At 39.2% G+C, this 26,234-nt stretch overlaps 1 pseudogene; it reads right to left on the bottom strand.

Annotated features, from left to right (window-relative positions):
• Nucleotides 1–20,564: 20,564 nt before the first annotated feature.
• On the bottom strand, nt 20,565–21,855 carry LOC112310543 (26S proteasome regulatory subunit 6A pseudogene; annotated as a pseudogene).
• Nucleotides 21,856–26,234: the final 4,379 nt, after the last annotated feature.

Here is a 26,234-nt window from a genome sequence, read left to right as displayed (position 1 = left end):
ATTGAAGGTAGAAATATAGAAATAATGCAGAGGGAAGAAGAGAGAGACTTGAGATTTAAAAAATGAAGTAACTTTATGAGAACTATCTGACTCCATCAGAAAGAGCAATACAAGAATAATAGGCATACTAGAAGAGAGGAAGAAGGGAACAGAGAGTCCATTTAAACAAATAGTGGATGAGAACTTTCAAACCTATGGAAAGAGCTAGATCCTTGAATCTCAGAAGCAAACACACCTAATTAACTCAATACATAAAGGCTTTCTCAAAGGCACATTGTATTAAAACTGTCAAAAATTAATGACAAAGTATTCTCAAGGCAGCCAGGGAAAAGAAGAAACATATACTGGAAAGCCCATTAGGTAATCATTGGACTGCTCAGGAGAAACTCTACAAGCTAGGAGTGGAACCAAATATTCAAACTACTGAAAAAGAGAAATTACCAGCCAAGAATAGTATATCTAGCAAAGGTATCTTTTAGATATGAAGGAGAAATAAAGACTTTTCCAGACATAATAAACTGAGCAAATTTATCATCGGAAGACCTCCAATACAGGAAATATGCAATGGGGTTACTCTACCTGAAACAAAGAAGAAAAGGTCACAACACTATGAAAGATCACCAACAAACTTACAGCATAAACAGGAATAATTTGTGACAACATAAACATTAAAGTGGTGGGGGCAAAGTTCTGAATTTGCAAAGGAGGATGGAAATCAGATGCATTCAAAAGAAAAAGGACTACTATATATATGAAATTTTCTTTTGTATAAACCTAATGGTAATCACACACAACAAAACCGAAACTGAGACACATAGCTTAAAAAAGAGGAAACAGAGGAAAGAATTATAGACTACCACCAAACAAAAAGAACAAACAGAAACACAAAGGGAAAAAAAAAAAACTATTAGGGGCACAGAGCAACCAGAAAATAAAAGACAAAATGACTAGTAAATAATTATCCTAAATGTGAATGGACTGAATTCACCAATAAAGAGGCACAAAGTAGCAGGTTATATAAAAAGCAAAACCCAACCATATACTGCCTTCAAGAGACACATCTAAGCTGCGAAGACAAAGTTAGAGTCAAATTAAAAGGGTGGAAAATGATTCTCAAGCAAACAGCACCCACAGAATAGCAGGTGTACCCATACTTATATCTGACTAAATAAATTTCAAGATAACAAAGGTAACAAAAGACAAAAAGACACAGGAGACAAAAGTGGACATTTTATCATGATAAAGGGGATACTACATCAAGAAGACATAACACTTCTTAAAATATATGCACCCAATCAGGGAGCACTGAAATATATAAAGAAACTGCTAACAGAAATAAAGGGAGAGTTAGACAAAAACACAATTATAGTTGGGGACCTTAATACTCCATTGACAGCTCTAGATAGATTACTCAAACAGAAAATCAATAAAGAAATATTGGCCTTTCATGACACAATAAACAAAATGGACATAATGGACATTTATAGACCCTTTCATCCCAGAACATCAGATTATACATACATTTCCTGTACACATAAAATATTCTCAAGGATAGACTATTTGTTAGGTCACAAACTAGCCTAAGCAAATTTAAAACTATTGTAATCATACAAAGCATATCCTGTGACCACAATGCCGTGACTGGAAATTAGAAATCAACTGAAAAAAGGAAGTAAAGAAACCCACAAATATGTGGAATTAAACAACATACTACTAAAAAATGACTGAGTCAAAGAAGAAATAAAATGTGAGATCAAAAGATACATAGAGACAAATGAGAATGACAATACAACATATCAAAACTTCTGGGATGGAACAAAATCAGTAATAAGAGGGAAGTTTATATCATTATAGGCCTATCTCAGGAAAAAAGAGAAATTTCAAGTAAACAGGCTTAAACAACTAGGAAAAGAAAAATAAAAGCAACCCAAAGTAAGCAGAAAAAAGAAAATAATAAAATTAGAGCAGAATTGAATGAAATAAAGAACAAAATGACTATACAAAAATTAATACAACAAAGCATTGGTTCTTTGAAAAGATTAATAAAATTGAAGAAACCCTGGCTAAACTCACTAAAGAAAAAAGAGAAAAGACTCATACAAACAAAATCAGAAATGAAAGAGAAGTTTCCACAGACATTACAGATATACAAAGGAACATACTATAATACTATGAAAGACTACATGCCACCAAATTCAATAATCTGGAAGAAATGGCTACATTCCTAGAAATATATAACCTTCTTAGACTAAATCGTAAAGAATTGGGAAATCTAAATAGACTGATAAACTGTGAGGAAATTGAAACCCCGCCAAAAAAGTCCAGGACTGGATGGCTTCACTAGTGAATTCTACCAAACACTCTAAGAAGATTTGATAGCTATCCTTCTCAAACTCTTCTAAAAAATTGAAGAAGAGACAATACTTCCTAACACATTTTATGAGGTCAACATAACCCTGATACCAAAACTTGATGATGATAACACACACACAAAAAGAAAACCACAGGCCAATATCTCTGATAAATACACACACAAAGATCCTAAACAAAATGCTAGCAAATCGAATACAGCAGTATATTAAAAAAATCATAAGTCACAATACCTGATATCACACTGTATTACAAGGTGACTGTAATCAAAACAGTTTCGTACTGGCATTCAAACAGGCACATAGACCAATGGAACAGAACAGAGAGCTCAGAAATAAACCCAAGTCTCTATGGTCAATTAGTATTTGACAAAGGAGGTAGGAGCATAAAATGGAGTAAAAATAGCCTCTTCAACAAATGGTGTTGGGAGATCTGGACAGCTACGTGCAAAAAAATGAAACTCAATCACCAATTACACCATACACAAAAATAAATTCAAGGTGGATAAAAGACTTAAATATAAGTTTAACACCATAAAAATCCTAGAGGAAAACATTGGCAAGAAAATCACAGACATTCCATGCAGCAACATCCTCACAGACATGTCCCCTAAAGCAAGGGACATAAAGGAAAGAGAACAACAGTATGGGAAAACATATTTGCCAATGATACCTCAGACAAGGGTCTGATCTACAAAATATATAAAGAATTCATACGACTCCACTCCAAGAAGACAAACAACCCAATTAAAAAATGGGCAAAGGACTTGAACAGACACGTCTCCAAGGAAGACATACAGAGGGGCCAGAGACATATGAAAAGATGCTCAGCATCACTAGCCATCAGAGAGATGCAAATCAAAACCACAGTGATGTACCATCTCACACCAGTCAGAGTGGACAACATAAACAAATCCACAAACAAATGTTGGAGAGGATGCGGAGAAAAGGGAACCCTAGTGCACTGTTGGTGGGAATGCAGACTGATGAGGCCAGTGTGGAAAACAGTATGGAATTTCTTCAGAAAACTCTGAATGGAACTGCAAGTGACCAAGCAATTCCACTGCTGGCATTATACACTAAGAACCCTGAAACACCAAGGCAAAAAAACCTATGCACCCCAATGTTCATAGCAGCACAATTCACAATAGGAAAGTACTGGAAGCAACCTAAGTGCCATCAGCAAATGAGTGGATCAAAAAATTGTGGTACATTTACACAATGGAATTCTACACAGCAGAGAGAAAGGAGGAACTTATACCCTTTGCAACAGCATGGATGGAACTGGAGAGCATTATGCTAAGTGAAATAAGCCAGGTGGTGAGGGACAAATACCATATGATCTCACCTTTAACTGGGACATAATCAACAAAAGAAAAAGCAAACAAAATATAACCAGAGACATTGAAGTTAAGATCAATCTAAGAATAGCCAGAGGGGAGTGGGGAGGGGATAGTGGGGAGAGGGGATTTCAGGAACTACTATAAAGGACACATGGACAAAATCAAGGGGGAGGGTGGAAGAAGGGGAGAGAAGTGGGTTTGGCTGGGGTGGAGAGGAGGGGTGGGGGGAAAATGCAGACAACTGTAATTGAACAACAATGAAAATAAATCATACATCATGATCAAGTGGGGTTCACTCCAGGGGCACAAGGATGGATCAACATACACAAATCAATCAATGTACTACACCACATTAACAAAAGAAAGGACAGAAATAGTATGATCTTATCAATAGATGCAGAAAAAGCATTTGATAAGATACAACATGCATTTATGATTAAAACATGAAATAAAATGGGTATAGAAGGAATATACCTTAACATAAAGAAGCCATATAGGACAAACTCTCAGCCAATATCATACTTAATTGTGAAAAACCATTTAGAGAATAGCTTTTTCTCTAAAAGCAGGAATAAGACAAGAGTGCACATTCTCATCACTCTTATTCAAAATACTTCTAGAAATCTTAGGAAGAGCAATCAGGCAAGAGAAAAAAAATAAAAGGCATCTAAATTGGGAAGGAAGAAGTAAAAATGTTATTTTGCAGATGACATGATTCCGTATTTGGAAAACCCTAAAGACTCCACCAAAATACTATTAGCAACAATAAACAAATAAAGTTGAAGGATAGGAACTCAATGTATAAAAGTCCACTGTTTTCATATATACTAACAATGAAACTTCAGAAAAAGAAATGAAAAAAAATTCATTTTACAATTGCAACCCAAAGAATAAAATACCTAGGAATAAACTTAACAAAGAATGTGAAGGACCTGTGTACTGAAAATTACAAAGCATTATTAAAAGAGATTAAAAAGACAAAATGGAAAGATAATCTATGTTCATGGATTGGATAAATCAACAGAGTTAAAATAGCCAAATTACTCAAAGCAATATACAGATTTAATGCAATCCCCATCAAAATCTCAATGTCATCTTTAAATAAATAGAACAAAAATTTCCAGGGGTTAATAACCAAAATATATAAAGAACTCATACAAATCCACACCAAACAAATGATCCTGTTAAAAATAGACACAGAACCTGAACAGATGCCTCTCTCAAGAAGACATACAAATGGCCAAAAGATATATGAAAATATATTAAACTTCACTACCTTTAGGGAAGTGCAAATCAAAATTATTATGAGATACCGCCTCTCACCTGTTAGAATGGCTCAACACGACAAGTAATAACAAATGTTGGAGAGGTTGTAGGGCAGGGGTGTCAAACTCATTTTCGCTGGGGGCCACATCAGCCTCACTATTGCGTTCAAAGGGCCGAATGTAATTTTAGGACTCTATAAATGTAACTACTCCTTAAGAGTTAAGTGAGAGCTCAGCGCTGCCGCTGAGTAGAAACAAGGTGCCGGGATGGATAAAACAAGGTGGAAGGCAGGATTTGGCCTGTGGGCATTGTGTTTGCCACCTGTGTTGTAGAGGAAAGGGAACCCTTATTCACTGCTGGTGGGAATGTAAGCGGTATAGTCACTATGAAAAACAGCATGGAAGTTCCACAAAAAATTAAGAATAGAGAGACTTCTGGCCAAAATGGAGATGTAGGTAGATACACTGTGACTCATCACACAACCAAGAGAAGGAGAACAACAAATTTAAAAACTAAAAAAACCAAAACAGAACCAAGATGGCGGCGTAGGTGGACACACTGCGCCTCCTCGCACAACCAGAATGACAGAAAATCGAACGGCAAGGAAGTCCGACACCAAGGAAATAAAAAAATGAACATTCATCCAGACCGGTAGGAGGGGCGGAGATGGGCACTGAGGCGGAGAGGACTCGAGTTACCATGGCGGGACCTAGACTGGCAGAGTGTGGGACGAATGGGGCAGGCAGTCTGACCACTAGCAGACCCTGCGGCCCCACATTCGCACAGATAAACCCAGAGGGCCAGACTCAGAGTGGCGGAGAACGGGGCAGGCAGAGCACTGGTAGCACAAGGCGGCCCCTCACTCATGCACAGATAAACCAGGATGAACAGAGGGGAGCGAAGCAGACCATGTAAACCAGGGCTCCAGCTTGGGGAAATAAAGCCTCAAACCTCTGATTGAAAACACCCGTGAAGGTTGGGGTGGCAGCAGGAGAAACTCCCAGCCTCACAGGAGGGGTCGTTGGAGAGACCCACAGGGGCCTAGAGAGTGCAAAGCCCACCCACTCGGGAACCAGTACCAGAGGGGCCCAATTTGATTGTGGGAAGTGGAGGGAGTGGCTGAAACCCGGTGGAGAGTGGAGCGGGCGCCATTGTTCCCTCCTGGCCCCTCACCCAAGTACAGAGTCACAGCGCAGTGTCACAGAGCAGCAACCAGTGTTACCCCACCCTGATGAACACCTAAGGCTCCGCCCCTTAAAGTAACAGACGCTCCAAGACAAAAAAAAAAAAAAAAAAAAGGCCCAAATGACACAACACTTCAAAGCTCCAGAAAAAATACAACTAAGTGAGGAAGAGATAGCCAACCTATCAGATGCACAGTTCAAAACACTGGTTATTAAGACGCTCACAGAATTGGTTGAATTTGTTCGAAAAACAGATGAAAAAATGAAGCCTATGCTAAGAGAAACAAAGGGAAATGTACAGGGAACCAGTACTGATGCAAAGGAAACTGGGACTCAAATCAATGGTGTGGACCAGAAGGAAGAAAGAAACATCCAACCACAAAAGAATGAAGAAACAAGAATTCGGAAAAATGAGGAGAGGCTTAGGAACCTCCAGCACATCTTGAAACATTCCAACATCCGAATTATAGGGGTGCCAGAAGGAGAAGAGGAAGAACAAAAAAATGAAAACTTATTTGAACAAATAATGAAGGAGAACTTCCCTCATCTGGCAAAGGAAATAGACTTCCAGGAAGTCCAGGAAGCTCAGAGAGTCCCAAAGAAGCTGGACCCAAGGAGGAACACACCAAGGCACATCATAATTACATTACCCAAGATCAAACAGAAGGAGAGAATCTTAGAAGCAGCAAGAAATAAGGACACAGTTACCTACAAAGGATTTCCCATAAGACTGTCAGCTGATTTCTCCAAAGAGACCTTACAGGCAAGAAGGGGCTGGCAAGAAGTATTCCAAGTCATGAAAGGCAAGGACCTACATCCAAGATTACTGTATCCAGCAAAGCTATCATTTAGAATGGAAGGGAAGATAAAGTGCTTCTCAGATAAGGTCAAGTTAGAGGAGTTCATCATCACCAAGCCCTTATTATATGAAATGTTAAAGGGACTTATCTAAGAAAAAGAAGATAAAAGATAGGAACAGTAAAAAATGACAGCAAACTCACAGTTAATAACAACCACACCTAAAACAAAAACAAAAGCAAACTAAGCAAACAACTAGAACAGGAACAAAACCACAGAAATGGAGATGACATGGAGGGTTATCAATAGGGGAGCAGGAGGGGGAGAGTGGGGGGAAAGGTACAGAGAATAAGTAGCATAGATGATAGGTGGAAAATAGACAGGGGGAGGGTAAGAATAGTGTAGGAAATGTAGAAGCCAAAGAACTTATAAGTATGACCCATGGACATGAACTATAGGGGGGGAATGTGGGAGGGAGGGGGTGGCCAGGATGGAGTTGAGTGAAGGGGCAGAAAAGGGACAATTGTAATAGCATAATCAATAAATATATTAAAAAAACAACCAAAATTGCCAGAAAATCGAAATCTATGTAAGTCCGACAACCGAGTTAAAGATGAAGAATTCCTGCAGACCCATTGGAGGGGTAGAGACACGCAGCTGGGACAGAGAGGACTTGCAGCAAGGCAGTGGCTGGAGGACCAGGATGAGCAAGGCAGCAGCTGGTGGGACAGGCAGTCCCACCTTTGCATATGAATAAATGGGGAGGAACAACTGGTGACTTAGACAGACCACACAACCCAGGGTTCCAGTGCCAGAAATAAAGCCCCCAAATCTCTGACTGAAAAAACCAGTGGGGGTTGAGGCAATGGGAGAAACTCCCAGCCTCTAGGAGGGTTTGTTGAGGAGACCCACAGGATCCTAGAATGTACACAAACCCACCCACCCAGGAATCAGCACCAGAAGGGCCCAATTTGCTTGTGAGTAGCAGAGGAAGTGACTGAAAACTGGCAGAGAACTGAGCAAGTGGCATTGTTCCCTCTCAGACCCCTCTCCCGCATACAGCACCACAATGCAGTAAAGTGGGTTGCTCTGCCCTGGGAATACCTAAGGCTGCACACCTTACTCTGTAACAGGTGCACCAAGACAAAAAATATGGCCCAAATGAAAGAACAGTTCAAAGCTCCAGAAAAATAGAACTAAGCCATGAAGAGGTAGCCAACCTATCACATGCACAGTTCAAAACATTGGTAATCAGGATACTCAAAAAATTGGGTAAGTATAGTCGCAAAATGGAGGAAAAAGTGAAGGCTATAAAAAGTGAAATAAAGAAAAATACACAGGGAACCAACAGTGAAAGGAAGGAAACTGGGACTCAAATCGATGGTTTGGAGCAGAAGGAAGAAACAAATATTCAACCAGAACAGAATGAAGAAACAATAATTCACACAAAATGAGGAGAGGCTTAGGAACTCCCAGGACAACTTTAAATGTTCCAACATCTGAATCATAGGGGTGCCAGAAGGAGAAGAGGAAGAGCAAGAAATTGGAAAGTTATTTGAAAACATAATGAAGGAGAACTTCCCCAATCTGGCCAAGGAAATAGACTTCCAGGAAGTCCAGGAAGCTCAGAGAGTCCCAAAGAAGTTGGACCCAAGGAAGCACACACCAAGGCACATCATAATTACATTGCCCAAGATTAAAGATAAGGAGGGAATCTTCAAAGCGGCAAGAAAAAAGGAGACAGTTACCTACAAAGGAGTTCCCATAAAACTATCAGCTAATTTTTCCAAAGCAACCTTGCAGACAAGAAGGGCCTGGAATGAAGTATTCAAAGTCATGAAAGGCAAGGACCTACATCCAAGGTTACTCTATCCATCAAAGCTATGATTTAGAATGGAAGGGCAGATAAAGTGCTTCCCAGATAAGGTCAAGTTAAAGGAGTTCATAATCACCAAGCTCTTATTATATGAAATGTTAAAGGGACTGACTTATCTAAGAAAAAGAAGATAAAAAATATGAACAGTAAAAGGACAACAAACTCACAACTATCAACAACTGAACCCAAAAAAACAAAACCGAAATGAACTAAGTAAACCACTGGAACAGGAACAGTTTCACAGAAATAGAGATCACATGGAGGGTTATCAGTGGGCAGGGCAAGGAGGGAGAATGGGAGAAAAGATACAGGGAATAAGAAGCATAAATGGTCAGTACAAAATAGACAGTGGGTGGTTAAGAATAGTATAGGAAAGGAGAAGCCAAAGAACTTATATGTATGACTCATGGACATTAACTAAAGTGGGGGAATGCTGGTGGGAGTTGGCGTACAGGGTGGAGGGGAATAAAGAGGAGGAAAAATGTGACTACTGTAATAGCATAATCAATAAAATGTATTTCAAAAAAATAAGAATAGAGTTACAATATGACCCAGCAATTCCTTTTCTGGGTATCTATGTGAAAAACTCAAAAACATGTATTCACAAAGATGTATACACCCCTATGTTCATTGCAGCGTTATTCACAGTGGCCAATAAATAGAGACATCCAAAGTGTCCTTTGATAGAGGATTGAATAGAGAAGTTGTGGGACATATATACAATGGAATACTACTCAGTCATAAGTAAAGATGAAATACTGCCTTTTGCAATAACATTGGTGGACCTTGAGAATATTATGCTAAGCAAAATAAGACAGTCAGAAAAAGCTAAGAGCCATATGATTTCACTCATATATGGGATATAAAACTGAAACTCATAGACACAGACTATGGTCATAGTATGGTGGTTATCAGAGGGAAGGGAGTGGGAGTAATAAAGGGCAAATGGGGCCAAATATATGGTGACACAAGATGATTTGCCTTTGGGCGGTGGGCACACAATGCAGTATACAGATCATGTATCATAGAAATGTACACTTGAACAAGCTCCAACACAACCTGCCCACACCTGCAGAACAGAAAACAAGAGGTGGTGGACAGACTGACCCTCAGATAACCAGCTGGTGGGAAGGACCCACCAAAGAAAGACCCAACAAGAACCAAAAACCAAAGACATACACAGAGCCAACATAAACCACAGCCCAAGATCAGTAAGATCAGGAGATCAAGGAGACTGTACCACTGAATCTCACAGGTATTCTACCAGAGAAGTTTACACCATAAATCCAGGGGGTCAGAACAGAGCAATTTAAGAAGCAGAGGCTAACAGGAAGATTCTCACAAACAATGGGAAGACAAAGAAATGTACATTTGAAACCTATACGATCTTATTAACCAATGTCACACTGATCAATTTAATAATAACAAAAGGTAAGAATGATGGCCTGAACCTAAATGGTCAACCTGATGTCTTTTAGTTAGTCAGCAAGCCTTTCTGGTTTTTTGCCCTTTGTACAAGGGAAACAACAACACAATACTGTTTTATCAGTTGATTTTTAATAAAAGAAAATGTTTCATCTTGCAAGAATTTTATGACTTTTCAAAATATCTCCAGTATCCTGCTGGACTATCTTTTAACTTCTGCCCCTAATACCAAATAGCCTATTAGAATAATATCTCTTCTATGTGATTACCCTTTATACATATTAAAGTCATTCATTCATCTTTCCCTCCATTAATTCATTCATCCATTTATTCAAGAGATATTTATTGAGAAGCTACTATATTAGGCATTGTGGTAGAAATTTGGGATATATGAGTGATTGAAAGACACATAATCCTTGATTTTATAGATCTCATGTCTACCTGAGTCTTTCTTTTTCTTTTTTTTTAAATCCTCATCTGATGACATTTTTTTCATTGCTTCTGGAGAGAGACTGGGGGAGAGAGGAAGAGAGAGAGTGAGAGAAACATTGATGTGTGAGAGAAGCATCGATTAATTGCTCCTATAAGCACCCAGACTGGGGATCAGACCTGTAACCTAGGTATGTTCCCTGACCAGGAATTGAAACTGCCATTTTTCAGTTATGGGGTGATGCTCCTACCAACTGAGCCACATGAGCCAGGACCTGAGTCTTTTTTTCTTCATGCTGAATATATTTAGTTCTTTACACTTTTCCACAGATGGCATAGTTTGGAGTCCCCTCACAGCCTTGGTCATTTTCTTCTGGACATGTCATCAGTTTCCCTCTAAGGAGTATGGTTCTCAAATCAGAAGTGATCTGAAAACTGTTTGACATAATTGGGTTCAAATAATAGCTCTGTGTCTTACTAATTGTGTTACATTGAGGAAGGTATTTAATCTCTGGGACTCAAATTCCTCTTCTGTAAAATGGGAAGAAGAGTATATTTGCTGGGCTGTTGTAAGGATTAAAAAAGATAATATACATAAAAACAAGAGGGGATCCCTAGCTGGTGTGGCTCAGTTGGTTGGAGCCTCATCCTGTAAGCTACATGGATTCAATTCTCAGTTAGGGCACAAGCCTGGATTGCAGGTTCAGTCCCATGTCAGGGTGTGTATGAGAGGCAACCGATCGATGTTCCTTTCTTGCATTGATGTTCCTCTCCCTCTCTGCCTCCCTCCTCCCTCTGTCTAAAATCAATGAGAGTGTCCTCAGGTGAGGACAAAAATCAAAAAGAAGGATATTTTAGCTCTGACATATACATTACACAAATCAATATAAAATATTGTATTAAAATATTAAAATTTTAAAAGATAATATGAATAAAAAGCACTTAGCATAGTACCTGACATGTAAGTACCTAATAAAGGATAAAACATTATTTTCTTCATATTTGTTAAACAGCCTAACATGGCATTAGCATTTTTGGCAGATACATTCCTCTGTTATTGCCCCCTGAGTTTATAATTATTCTAACCCCCCAAGTCATTTTCTGTCTTTGTGGGAAATTACTTCTGTCTTCCAGAGCTGTGATCAGATGTCAAGCCTCTATCAACCTCTTTGAGACACATTTTGACCAACTCAGTCTGTTTCACTGGCTTGCATGTCATCTTCCTGAGAGATGGATGTAATTTCAGTGCCAGGACTGATGTCCTTGATTTGACTTTATCCCTGGGTTTGCTATGAATATGGAAATGTGGCTTGTGGCCTTCCTTAGCTTTAGAATTTTTTCTATAGGTGAATACATTATATTACATTTCAAGCAATTGGGGGGAAATGTTGCCCATTCTATTTGTGCCTTGCTTCATTACATTTAGTAAGTCTTTGATAAATATGCCTTTACAAGATTATTGTTGAACCAAATTAATTCCATTGCTTAATGTGATACACTTAATGATGACTTGGCTGTGTTTGCCTGCTCCATCATTTTGTTTTAGGACTTTACCTGCATTGTAATTTCTGGTTTTACTTTTTGGATTCACACACAAATACACATATAATTTTTGGCCTCTACTTACTGCTGTCCAGAAAATTTTGGCAACAATTCAGAGGGTGATGAATCATAGGTGGGAATGAGGGTAGAGAAGAAGTGGGGAGATTTGAGCTCTGATTTATATACATTACACAAATAAATATAATCTTATGGACAAGGCTTTTGTCAGTGTTTCTGGGCCAAACTTAAATCAGGAGCATAGGATCTAGGGAATTGGGAAGTTAGAAGCTGTTTGAGGGCCCTGGTGAGAGAAAGCAGTACCGAAGAAGGGAAAAGTGGAGACTAGAAAGGAGACCCAAAATCAAAACTCATTTAATCACTTAGGGAGTATCTAATTTTAGAGTTGAAGGAAGGATGCAGCTGCTCTGGGCTCCATGCTCTAAAAGTGCCCCACTGTGGCTACCTCTCTCCACAGAGAGAAGACTTAGTGCTGCCAGTGTGTGAACTCTTAGGCCTGGGTGAAATTCTGTATGGAATAGAATACAGTCTAAGGTTGTTCCAGATATAATGTATGATACTCTGTATTTTTATGTACTGAATCTGTCAAAGCATGTGTGCTAAGCCCTTCACTGTTTAGGATAGAGCCCAGAGCTGGAAGGGAACAGGGCACACTAGGGACATAGGGTTGCCTATCTCTACACTGACATATTCTGGGGCAGAACTCTGAGGAATGTAAGATTTCAAAATTGAACCTGGCCTTCAAAATTGTTATAAATTTTGTTTTTTAAGGCAGGAAATGCAAATATTTTATTTAACTACTTTAAAATTTTGTTTTTTTAAGTATATTTTATTGATTATGCTATTACAGTTGTCCCATCACCACCCTTTATTTCCCTCCACCCTGCACACCCCTCCCACCTGCATTCCCCCCCTTTAGTTCATGTCCATGGGTCATATATATGTTCTTTGGCTTCTACATTTCCTATATTATTCTTAACCTCCCCTGTCTATCTTTACCTACCATTTATGCTACTTATTTTCTGTACCTTTTCTCCCTCTCTCCCCACCCACTCCCCCAATGATAACCCTCCATGTGATCTCCATTTCTGTGATTATGTTCCTGTTCTAGTTGTTTGCTTAATCTGTTTTTGTTTTAGGTTCGGTTGTTAATAACTGTGAGTTTGTTGTCATTTTACTGTTCATATTTTTGATGTTCTTTTTCTTAGATAAATCCCTTTAACTTTTCATATAATAAGGGCTTGGTGATGATGAACTCCTTTAACTTGACCTTATCTGGGAAGCACTTTCTCTGCCCTTCTATTCTAAATCATAGCTTTGCTGAATAATCTTGGATGTAGGTCCTTGCCTTTCATGACTCTGAATACTTCTTTCCAGCCCCTTCTTGCCTGCAAAGTTTATTTTGAGAAATCAGCTGACAGTCTTATGGGAACTCCTTTGTAGGTAACTGTCTCCTTTTTTCTTGCTGTGTTTAAGATTCTCTCCTTCTCTTTAATCTTGGGTAATGTAATTATGATGTGCCTTGGTGTGTTCTTCCTTGGGTCCAACTTCTTTGGGAGTCTCTGAGCTTCCTGAACAATTTTTTTAAAACATGTAAACATCTGGTATGTGTGTCTTCATTTGTGCTTTTCTCCCAGGCTCCACAAATACTAGTGGAGAGACTTTAATAAAGGCAAAAAGTTACCAAATGTGGTTCTGTGCCATGTGCTTCAGATTCAAAATTTTATTTAATGCTCATAACAACTCTCTCTAAGTGCCCCCATTTTACAGATAAGGAAACTGATGTTCAACAAATTGAGATAATTTACTCAAGGTCAAAGAAAGAGTTAGTGGCAGAACTGAGGTTGAAATTCCAAACTTAGTCTATCTGAATGTGTATGATAGTCTTTGGGTTCACACTGCTTGAGTCAGAATCTTGCCTCTGTTTCTTGCAGGCTCTTTGATTTTGTTAAGTTATTAACCTCTCAGTTTCAGTGCCTGAGTTTCTTAAACTGAAAAATGTAGGACAGTATGTGATAATAACAATACCTACCTCATATGATTGCTGGAAGGGTTCTAAAGGTCTTATGTGTAAAGTGCTTAGCAAAGTGCCTGGAAAATTCAAGGGACTACCAAATGTTATCAATTATCAATAGTAGAACTAGTAATAGTGGTAGCAGCAGTAGTATTAAATTGAGATATAAGTATGGTATGGGTATAATATTATATTAATTATCTATTGTTTCCAGTACTTGGCTATTGTAAATTGTGCTGCTATGAACATTGGGGTGCACAGGTTCTTTTGGATTGGTGTTTCAGGGTTCTTAGGGTATAATCTCAGCAGCGGAATTGCTGGGTCAAAGGGCAGTTCCATTTTTAGTTTTCTGAGGAAATTCCATACTATTCTCCACAGTGGCCTCACCAGTCTGCATTCCCACCAACAGTGCACTAGGGTTCCTTTTTCTCCGCATCCTCTCCAACATTTGTTTGTGGATTTGTTTATGTTGGCCACTCTGACTTGTGTGAGATGGTACCTCATTGTGGTTTAAATTTGCATCTCTCTGATGGCTAGTGATGCTGAGCATCTTTTCATATGTCTCTGGGCCCTCTAACGAGTGGATCCAAAAACTATGGTATATTTACACAATGGAATTCTATGCAGCAGAGAGAAAGAAGGAGCTTATACCCTTTGCAACAGCATGGATGGAACTGGAGGGCATTATGTTAAGTGAAATAAGCCAGACGGCGAGGGACAAATACCATATGATCTCACCTTTAACTGGAACATAATAAATAGAAAAAAAAAAGGAAACAAAATATAACCAGAGACATTGAAGTTAAGAACAATCTAACAATGGACAGGGGGAGTGGGGAGGGGACAGTGAGGAGAGGGGATTACAGGAACTACTATAACGGACACATGGACAAAATCAACGGGGAGGGTGGAAGTGGGGGAGAGACGGGGGTTTGGCTGGGGTGGGGTGGAGGGATGGGGAGAAAAGCCACACAACTGTAATTGAATAACAATAAAAAATTAAAATTAAAAAATTATGTATTGTTGCATAACAAATTATCTCTAAACTTAGTGGCTTAAAGGAACACACATTAATATTCTCACTTTTACTGTGGATAGAGAATCTGGGCATAGCTTAACTGGATCCTCCAGCTCAGAGTCTCAAACAGGCTGCAGTCAGGCTCTACTGGGGGAAATATCTGCTTCCAAGATCACTCAAGTGGCTATTAACAGGTCTCAGTTCCTTGCTGACTATTGGCTGGAGGTGTCTGTCAGTTCCCTGACTCCTGGGCCTCACCACAGGACAGTTCACAACATAGCTAGCAAAGATACAAGTCTCAGTCTTCTGTAGCCTAATTATGGAAGTGACATCCCTTCACTTTTGCCACATTCTGTTAATTAGAAGGTAGTTTTTAGGGAAGGAGATAATAAAAGGGTAGGAATACCAGGAAGCAGGGATTATGGGGGCATCTTTGAAAGCTGCCTGCCACAAGTAGGTGGTATTGTGCTGAGATGTATGAAAAGGCTCCATGGGATAAACATCATACATCTTCTTGAAGAGGCAGTTTCACTATACACCAAATGTAATCTCAAGTCAAAATGGAGCTGTATGACAATAGAAGGCAAAATTAACACAGATTGGAAATACATAAAAGCATGAGATTCTAAAGATGTCTTATGTTTGTGGCTGCTGCTTTTACTGTACTGCCTCCCGAAATTCTGTTGACTTTACTGCAGTGATATGCAAATCAAAGAAAAAAAGATTCATTTTGAAAAGACTTGTTATTAAGGTGTATGCATTTTCTTTGTGTTCCCCAGCATTCTGCTCCTTCTGGAACAAGTGGAACTGGTCATCTCTGTTGCCTCACCTCTCTATATCTTCATTCAAGTTATTGATTACTGTGTTGCACAGGATTAGGTAAAGGGCAAGAGTCCTGGGTGTTACTGTGGACCTTCTACCATTGACATTAAGTCATTAGCATCAGTCAGTTAAGATGTACCTCACTGTATTGTTATCTAGACATTCTATATTTCTTCATCTTTCCCAAAGGGATATCATAAAATTCTTTTTTCAAAATGCCTTGATATTGACCTATATGTATCTTATTAATACAGTACCACATTGTTTTAATTACTGTAACTTTTGTAAAAAGTTTTGAAATCAAAAAGTCTAAGTCACTTTTAATTGGGTTCTTATTTTATTACTGAGTTATAATAACTATATCTTGGATATAATTTCCTTCTAATATACATAATCATTTCAAAAATAAAGTACAATGTTTTGATACAATCAGGAATCACTCTGGCAACATATTTCCTCTGATCTACTACTTCAAAATACTTTGCATGTAACTATCAATTATAAGGATTGTTATTTTATAAACCAGTTCTATTTGTGGTTAGAAATTATATAGAAATAAGAAATTTATAATTGGCTTAGAATTTAGCAATTTTATTGCTTCCAACTTTCATGAGGAATATCAAGATGAACCTTATATGCCACGTCTGTACTAGAAATCAGTCATAGTATTGGATGGTGTCATTGACTTCAAGGTACCTGAGAAAGATTGTAATCTGCCTCACTCCACACACATTGATCACTAAATCCAGAAATCCCTTCAATAAGGGATGACAAAGCCTGTCATTCTACAAGGAGAGCTAGGCCTTGAAATTCACCCACCACTGGGAAAATACCCTAATTGAGGTATTAATGATATTGCAGTTTCTTTTATAAAAGCATATTTTGATAAAAGGAGGTGAAAGAGAATGAAGACACTGGTTCCCTCTTCAGAGACAAAATTGATTTTAGAGGGTAGGTAAGTAGGAAGAACAAAAGTACAAAGAAATGACACTGAGACTATAGAACGTTTCTCTATTTGTCAGTCAGGCTTTGGATCAGCTCTGTCCTCTATGAATGTCTACAGAGCCTGAAATATCTATACCTATTAGATTTACTTTTTGAAGATGTTTTTAAAATGCATTTTCACTGGTTAGACATGTCTGTTTTTCTCATTCTGACCTGCAATCACCTAGCAGAGAGCAGGTGTTGAAGCTAGAGGGGTCCCTGGGAAGTCAGGACATGGACAGCAGAAGGACAGTGTAGACTCGGGGAGTGTGTCTTGGGGGGTGGGAGCCAAAAGGGACTACATGGATCCACAAAAAGGAGCAACTGGGTTGCTGAATGCCTGCATTATCTAATTAGCAGTTTCAGGCTTTTGTCCAGAGCATGAGTGTCCATATGGCCAGAACCTATACCCCCTCCACCTATTTTGACACAGATTTTGTCCTGGAAGCATCCCCCCATCCCTGCACCCAGGGGCAGCTCTGCCTCTCCAGGTTTTCTCTAGTTTGCATTTCTGCTTTTGCAGGCTTCTGTACAATGCTTTATTGGTAATGTGTTTTTTTTCATGCTTCTCTCTAAAGGCTGGATGTTGCTAAATTTGGCTGCACTTCTTGTGGTACATGTAGCATTAAATAATCTGCCTGTGTGTCTATACTTTTTCTTTTCCATTTGAAGTTTGAAATTGAAGTTGATCATTTGGCAGTATGGCAAAGAGTTCTGTTCATGAACAATACTGGAGGGAATATATGATATGGCCCTCATCACTTCACCCCTCCTCTTCCTTCCTTTTGTCTTTGGCTTTCTCAGCTGCCCTGCCTGTTGGGACTGAGTCATGTATTCTAACGAAAGGTGCTACAAATGAGTCTCAGAGAAGTGAAATGAAATTAGTGATGAACCTGGTCTGGAACCCAGGTTTCTTGACCCCAGTCCATGGCTCTTTCTGTGGCACCATTCTGCTGGCAACATTCATTGAAATTTTCTGATGGTACTATGGTTGTCTTGTGTATCTTTTGGCTATTGGTGCTTCCACCCCCAGTACTTAGCAGGAAATCAAGAGAAATGGCAGCAGAAATGAAGGCAAGGATGATTTATTGACTGGATAGCCATACTCCCCTGACACCTTTTTCTATTGTGGGGCATGCTTGATGCAAAGGAAGTTGAGTCAATTTCAGTTCTCTATCATTTTCTCCCATTTCATTTGGTTTCACCATAACTGCCTTCATCTTATGCTACACACAATTACCTCAGGCTCTCCCTGGGCTGACTAAGGTCCCCCAATTGCTATTCTCCTACCTCAGGAGAACTCCAAGTTCCAGTCCCTGTCCTCTCTCCATTACAAGCAGAATGGTTCATGAGAGTCAAATTATCTAGTAAGTCCACCTTTGTTAAAGAGCCAATAGGATCTCATGGGTAAATATGAGGCGGGGAAGCCAACAAACCTGGAATTTGCTTATAAAGAATTATGTATTTATTCTTCCATGTTTAAACCTCAGTCACCCTCAAAGTACTCTCCATTTGATGCAATACACCTATCAAGATGTTTTTCCACTGCTGAAAACAGTTTTTGAAATTGTTGATTTTGATGCCTTTTAGTGTTTCTGCAGTTTTTTTGTTTCACCTCTACCGTGTCAGCAAAACAGTTCTCTTTGAGGATTTTTTTTTCATCTAGGAAACAAACAAACAAACACGTTGCTCAGGGGTGAGATTGGGTGAATATGGAGGGTGGGGCGTGAGGGTCATGCCACTTTTGGTTAAAAAATACTGAACACTCAGCACAGTGTGGGTAGGTGTGCTTGTGAATCACCCATCATGAAATGGGCACACATGTTGAAAGATTGTTCCAAAAAAATTCACTGAAGCTGAATGCAGCCTCTCACAATGCCAGGTGGTTCACTGATACAGATGGGTTCCTGTAACACTCATCTAGCAGGGGAAGCCTGTACTATAAGGAGCCTGCCCTCCAGAAGATGATTCTGTTTTTCTTTTTTTTTTTTGGATCCTCCCTTGCATATTCATAGGATGTGATTCTAACAATGGGCAATAGTTTAAATGAAGGCATTCACACTATTCAGAGGGCTTGATAAAAATATGTGCATTACTAGGACCTACCACAGATTTTCTAAATTAGAAACTCAAGAAGTCTGGACCCCAGAATCTGCATTTTAATGAAATTCTTAGGTAATTCCAAAATATTCTAACAGTCGAGAATTACTACCTTATGTTGTGTTTAGAATTAAAGCATTTGCTGCAGGTGTGTAAACATGTTAGGTAGCCATGGTCATTATTGGATCGGGTGATGATATTTTGCCTTTAAAATTACATTTAATGTGTCATTGTTACCTACTTTCCACCCCATCCATATCCCAAATACATATAGTGAACTCTTTGTCTGAGTCTAGATTTGTCTTCCCAAGAATCTTGGGCTTCTTCTCTTATATACTGAAGGTATATGCATAACCTTTGACCTCTCTAATGCCTTTTTCTGAAAAAAAAATTCTAATTTTCATGTTTAGCTACACTTCATGTCATACACTATGTTTGATAAATATCTATTGAACGTGCAAATGTGTTTTCCATGTGGCAGAAAGCACTCTATTTCACCATAACAAGTGAACCCAATTTATCCTTTTATGACTTGAAAGCAGCTACAACATGAAAGAAAGGAAAGTCGGTAGGTAAATGGGGAAGTCTTCAAAACATGACTGTATTTTATTTCCCATCTTGCAGTCTTGTTCTCCTCTCTGGGGAGATTCATGCTTTATGGGTGCCCTGGAAAGTGAGATAAGAAAAAGAAGAAAATAAGAATAGATTATAAAGCTGTTTCTCCCTTGGGCTTCAGTGTAATCTTTTCACATGGGCAGATGTTTTAAAACTGAGGTATCTGGATTCACTGAGGAGATACATAATAAATAAAAATATGACTCAAATGCCACCTTGGTGCCAGGAGGGCTATTTCCTGCCTGTTCTTAGAATTGGTGCCAAAGCTTACCTATTGACTTTCATGTTCATGCAGTGGATGGATAGACTGTCTGATTGCAGAGAAGCCAGGCTCCCCTAAGTAAGGAATTTGTACTGTGAATATAAACTGTGCAGCTGCTCTGTGGCCATGCTGCTGCTGTGCAAGGATCCATTCCATGTCATTTATAGGGCATGTTTTTCACCCTTCTAGCCATTATCCATCAAATAAGATAATTGATTTTGAATTTGTGAGAAATATTTCTCTGAACTTCATGTTCCAAAAAATCTGTACTTGAAAGATTTACTGGGATCCTAGATTTGCTCACATCACATTGCTGATTTTAAACAAGGTAGTAAAACTGGTGATTGTCCTGGTTGATATAGAAAAGGAGGTGGTAATATGTGCTTGTCAAAGCCCAGCTGGAGAGACTGACCCATTTTTTTTGGTAGGGGCCTGAAACCACCTTTTATTGTGAATTTTAACCAGCAAGTGACCAGGGAGTGGTATGGTGGGTACCTCCCTAGACATAGTACTGCAAGTAGGCTTTCTTTTTGGCCTGCACCTCCAGGATGCTGTTCATTTAGTCTTTGTGGGTCAGCTCCATGGCACCATTGTAGAGTTTGATCATGTCCACCTCCACACACATGGCCTTGCACTGGGCCCTGTTGAAAGTAATCTACATAGTAGGCCAACTCCTCAGTTCACATCAGGGCTCCTGTTCATCATTTGGGACTGCATTGGCATGATTCTGGCCCAGGCATCCTTCTTGGGCATGGAAAACTCATTGTTTCAGTGCAGCCAGCCTGAACAGAGCAGGGCAGGGTCCAGGATGTCCACTCTGTTGCTGGCTGTGATTAACTTTACTTGGGTGTTGGGCAGGAACTCATCTAGCTCATTCAGAACCTCCAGCATCGTCCTCTGCACCTCTTGGTGTCCAGCCTTCTCACTGTCAAAGCACTTGTTGCTGATGGCATCCAGCTCATTAATGAAGATGATGGACGGAGCTTTCTCCTTGGCTAGGGCAAAGGCACCCCAGACCAGTTTGGAACCATCCCTGATGAACATCTGCACTAACTTGGGGCCAGCCAGCTTCAGGAAGGTGGCTTTGGTCCGTGCATCACAGATCTGGGCCAGCAGGGTCTACCCTGTACCCAGGGGCCTGTACATCAGCACCCCCTTTGGAAGTTGGATCCCCAAGTTCTCAAACTTATCCTTGTGGTTCATTGGCAGGATAATGGCCTGCACCAGCTCCTGAGTCTGTTTGTCCAAGCCCCCAATGTCACTGTATTGTTCTGTGGGGCTCTCATCCACCTCCATGGCCTACACCTGTGAGTTGTACTCTGTGGATAGAGTCTCCAGCATCAGCTAGGAATCTTTGTTTGCACCCACCAAGTCTCTGGGCTTCAGTTTTTCAGCATCCACCAACCCAATCACCAGCATAAAATATCTCTGTCATGTAGAGGTTTTGATCACTGCACCCTTTCTCTGGGAGTCCAGGTCAATATTGGCACCACCCTCTTGACATTGGGATCAACATCCAAAAGCTCAAAGATGTTGGAGACAAAGTATAGCATGGTCTTGTTCACTTTGATTTTCTCACTGTTCTCTTTGATCTTGTCCTTCATGGCTTGGAGTTTGTGGGTAACTCATAGCAATTCACTCTTCATAATGTTGATTTCACTGTCCAGCAGTCATGTGCACTGGATAATGTCTTCTGTGGACATCTTGAGCACCTCCTCCCTGATTCCATGTTGCTTAGCCTAATCCCACAAGGTCACTATCTTCTCCTGCTGAGTGCAACACTGACCCATTTTCAAACAGATCAGTCCTTTGGCAAAATTCAGTCACCTACTTACACATAGAAAATCTTCATTTAAGGCTTAAAAATGTCACATTAAAAATCAAGTTAAAATATTTTATTCACGTAACTCATTGATTTTAAAAAGCATAAATTCTCAATTATTTTTTTCAAACATCTGAAAGCATCATCTTTCATAACTTTATTGGTTTTTTAGTGGCCAATGGTGACAGATAAGGTAAATGGACCATAGAGGATTAAAAAAATCCTGAATCATGCGAGCCAGAGATATATAAAGATATTGATAATGTTCAAATTTTTCCCTATAGCATTAGTTATAGATAAGGAACCATGCCTGTCCTCTCCCTGTGATGCAGAGGCTTCTCTCTGCTTGTTACAAGTAGATATCCTCATTTGAGCTTTTGGGAATATTCTGTTTTTTAAGGAGACTCTAATGAGGTGGTAGGTTATTTATGTAATTTTATGCTCATCACACTTCTGTAGTAAGGTGTCAATCATTTTCTTCACCATCACAACACCATCTGAGTGAATTTGATTCGTTCACATCTATGAAGGAGCATCCTTCCCTGCTTTCATGAGGCCTGCCCTCCATGCTATGGCTGATGATATTTGGATGAACATCAGATTCTTAAGGAACTGTGGAGTTGGGACTACAAAGTTTGAGTCAGATTGTTGAGTCATGAACATGCAGAAATTGGTCAGCAGGAAAATAATAAGGCAAATATATAGACCAATGGAGATGAGACCACATATCTGAGAGAGAGAGAGAGAGAGAGAGAGAAGCTGCCTTTGACTTTCCAGTACCCATGAAGTCCAATACTTCTTACAATGGGATTTTATAAGAATGTCCTGCATCTGTAACATCTGTAAAATAAATTTTCCTTTCTTTTTTTCTAAAATAAATGTGCTTTTAGCCAGTTTATGATCCTTTCAACCTACAATCCATGAGTAGGAATAATTTGAATTTGCTACACAAATGTTTATAGTGGATTTTCAAAGGGCTTTCATAGCTATTATCTACCTTGTTCCCTATAACAATCTCATGTCAGAAATGAGGATGGGTGGTGGTGATAATTGCTTTGAAAGCTAAAGAAACCAAGATCTCACATGGAAAAGGGGCTTGTCTTAAGTTGCACAGCTAGAAAGAGGCAGAGTCAGGCCTAAAATGCATGTCTTCCAGCTCCTATGCTAGTGCTTGGCTTTTACTAGGCACCCAACAATTATTTGTAGGTTGATAGATATATCCAAAGGGGATTGGGTAATTGCAGTCAGAAACAATGAAAAAGTAGCTGATCTGAGACATGAACACTCTGAGGGAACCCAATAAAAGAAAGCCCTAGCAAGGGTATCCAACCTGTGGCCTGCGGGCCCCATGCAGCCCAGGATGGCTATGGATGCCGCCCAACACAAAATGGTAAATTTACTTAAAACATTATGAGATTGTTTGTGATTATGTGTTGCAGTGTATTTAATGTGTGGCCCAAGATTACTGTTCTTCTTCCAGTGTGGTGCAGAGATGCCAAAAGGTTGGAGACCCTTGCCTAGAGTCTGCGGCAAATCTCATTTGAACCCCTTCGCTTAAGGAATGGCAGTGCATTTGTCCCCTTGTGACTCTACAACAGAGTGCAAATCAGATTTTGTGTTTGAGAATGCTCACCCTATCTCACCTCTCTGCAGCTACTGCCAATGGGAGTGTCAATTATGTGGCTCAGTTTGCTGATTTCTACCTCAACATTTAAAAAATAAAATCACCTCTGGGGTAAAACCTTGAATGACAACTCATCTAGAAAGAAAATTCCCAGGCAAATTAGAAGGCTCTGGAGATCATCTTTTAGAACGGGTGTGTTGACAGGACCTAGCTTCTAATGGAATATTTAGAGCTGCAAACTGACGACTTTTGACTTATAACTGTTAAGCAGTTGCTATCTCTTCAAGCAAGCTCTGATAGGGCCTGGTGTTAAAGTAGTACGTATGTTTCAGTGTCATTGTCCTATTTTGGTTTCTAAGTAATGACTGATTTAATTTGTCTTTTGAAAACAAATAATGACATGTGCATGTGGGAGAGTTGTGGGGGATGGTTTTCAGTGCTATTTTATGATATATTAAATAGGTGTTAAACAGACCAGAAAATACATCCTGTTTTAAGAGCACACTGTTTCCTGCAGTATTTCACATGGTTTCTGAAGGTTTATGTTGCCCAATTAAATAAAAGAAAGCCAATCAGATCATGGAACATAAATAAGGTTGTTATTCTGTATCTTTTATTTATAAACAAAGTGCAACTGAAAAGTGATGCCAAGGAAAGAACCATCTTAGAAACATGGTCCAGTGAAAAAAATCTGGATTATAAAGCAGTGGTTGACAAATAGAGAGTTTTTAAAGATTCTGAGGACCCCTGAAGTAAAAAAGCCTGTTTTAACTTTTTTTTCAATCAGTGTTTCTAAACTTGTTTCACCATGGGTCCCCCCTTTTTTTTATACCACCTATTAATACACCATTTCCATTTGGGGAGTACCATGTTAAGCTATGGCTTGCATGAGGAGGTGCAGTGACAGATAAGACTAGGAATAAAGATTGAGAACGTGTTATGGACAGTCTTGAATAATATGCTCAGAAGATTCCACTTCACTATATAAGCAATGGAGTAATTATTCATGTTTTTTTCTTTAATAGCTTCCTTACCTGTCTCTATGCTTCCATTTATACTCCTCTTCAGTCCATCCTGATTAGCACTGTTAGACTAATTTTCATAAAACTGTTTCCATTATTTTTCTGCTCACTTAAGAACTCAAATGGTGCTTTATAGGAACCTATATCTTGGTATCTTTTTATCTTCAAACAGATGTTTTGATTAACTATCTTGTATTACTCTTCACTGTTACTTATGTATGTGCTGTTCCACCAAATAGGTTCTATTCATTTCTTGAAACAATCTCTTATAAAGTGGCTTTCAACCTTGGATATACATTAGAATGACCTAAGGAGCTTCTAATATCCCTGTGCATAGGCCATACCTGACTAATTACATCAGAATCTCTAGGGGTAGGGCTCAGGCATCACTCATGTTTAAAACTTCCCAGGTGATTACAATGTGCAGCCACATTTTGAGAACCAGTGTCCTGAAATCTGGCCTAATGTGAACTCATAGCATAGAACAGATTTGTTGAAGTCACACTGATCAATTTCTATGGAGCTTATATTTACTTATCAAGAGGAGTCTCTAACTTGCCTGTGGAAAAATCAAAGCTGTCAGTTTTGTTTGCAAAGGGGAAATGACTTTATTAATGGATATTCACATTTTTAAATCAAATCAAGAGTACAAAAGGAACTCCCAAGACCAAAGGACTATTGAAGTTTTTTCCTGGTAAACTGATTGCAAATATCTTTGTCAGTCAATTTGATTGATTACAGAATACACACATTGAAGTACACCTCAAGCAGCCAGTTTGTCTGAAGCCTTGCTGTTAAATCTCTTGTGAAGTAATTTAAGATTTAACCCCCAGAGAATTCTGAACTGCTCTTTTAAAGCAGCAAGATCTAGTAAATATGCCATCATCACATACTATTGGAGAAATCAGATGAACATTCACTTATGGCATTTAACAATAATAACAGAGGTAATATGTTTACAAAGCTTGTCCTTTCCCATTCTCTGAGCTTGCTTTTCATTTAGAAAATAAGATGCCAGTAGGACTGCACAACACAGGCTGTTTAGGCATATGGTACTGACAACATATGGGGATGAAGGGTTAAGCCCCAGTGTATTTGCACAACTACATAAAGAGGGTTTAATCTAAACTTTCTTTGAACAGGATTTTTGTCTTTTTACCCTGGCTAAGCTACATTATTTGACTGCCCACTTATCCATCTTTGTCAATGTGCAGAACAGGAATAGCACTCTTCTACCTTATAAGCATGGGAAGGGGCTTTAAGTAAATTGGCTCTAAATTAATTATACTTTTCTTCCCAAGAGTGTCTTAATTCTGATCTTTCATGGGACCCATCTTGCCTTGTTTCTTACCCTGAATAATAATTCCTCCATCTGGCAGATGATCATACTAAAAGCTGTAAAGCCTGGGCATCATTTTGGCTATCTGTTACTCACTTCCTAGCCCCACCAATAAACCCACAATTCCTACAATTCCTATATGATAATGGTTCTCAAACTTTAGAAAGCACCAGAATCACCTGAAGGTTTAATTAAAAGACAGAATGCTGGTACTTATTTCCAGATTTTCTGATTTAGTAGGTCTGGAGCTGGGACTAAGATTTTGAATTTTTGACAAGCTCCCAGGTGATGCTGATGGTCTGGGGACCACACTTTGATTTTAACCAGAATCTTTGGTCTAGTGCAGTGTCTGTTCTCAGTCT

The sequence above is a fragment of the Desmodus rotundus genome, chromosome X, assembly GCF_022682495.2.
Source record: "Desmodus rotundus isolate HL8 chromosome X, HLdesRot8A.1, whole genome shotgun sequence".
Classification (NCBI taxonomy): domain Eukaryota; kingdom Metazoa; phylum Chordata; class Mammalia; order Chiroptera; family Phyllostomidae; genus Desmodus; species Desmodus rotundus.
The sequence above is the reverse complement of the archived record's forward strand: the minus strand, read 5'-3'. Positions and strand labels throughout refer to the sequence as shown.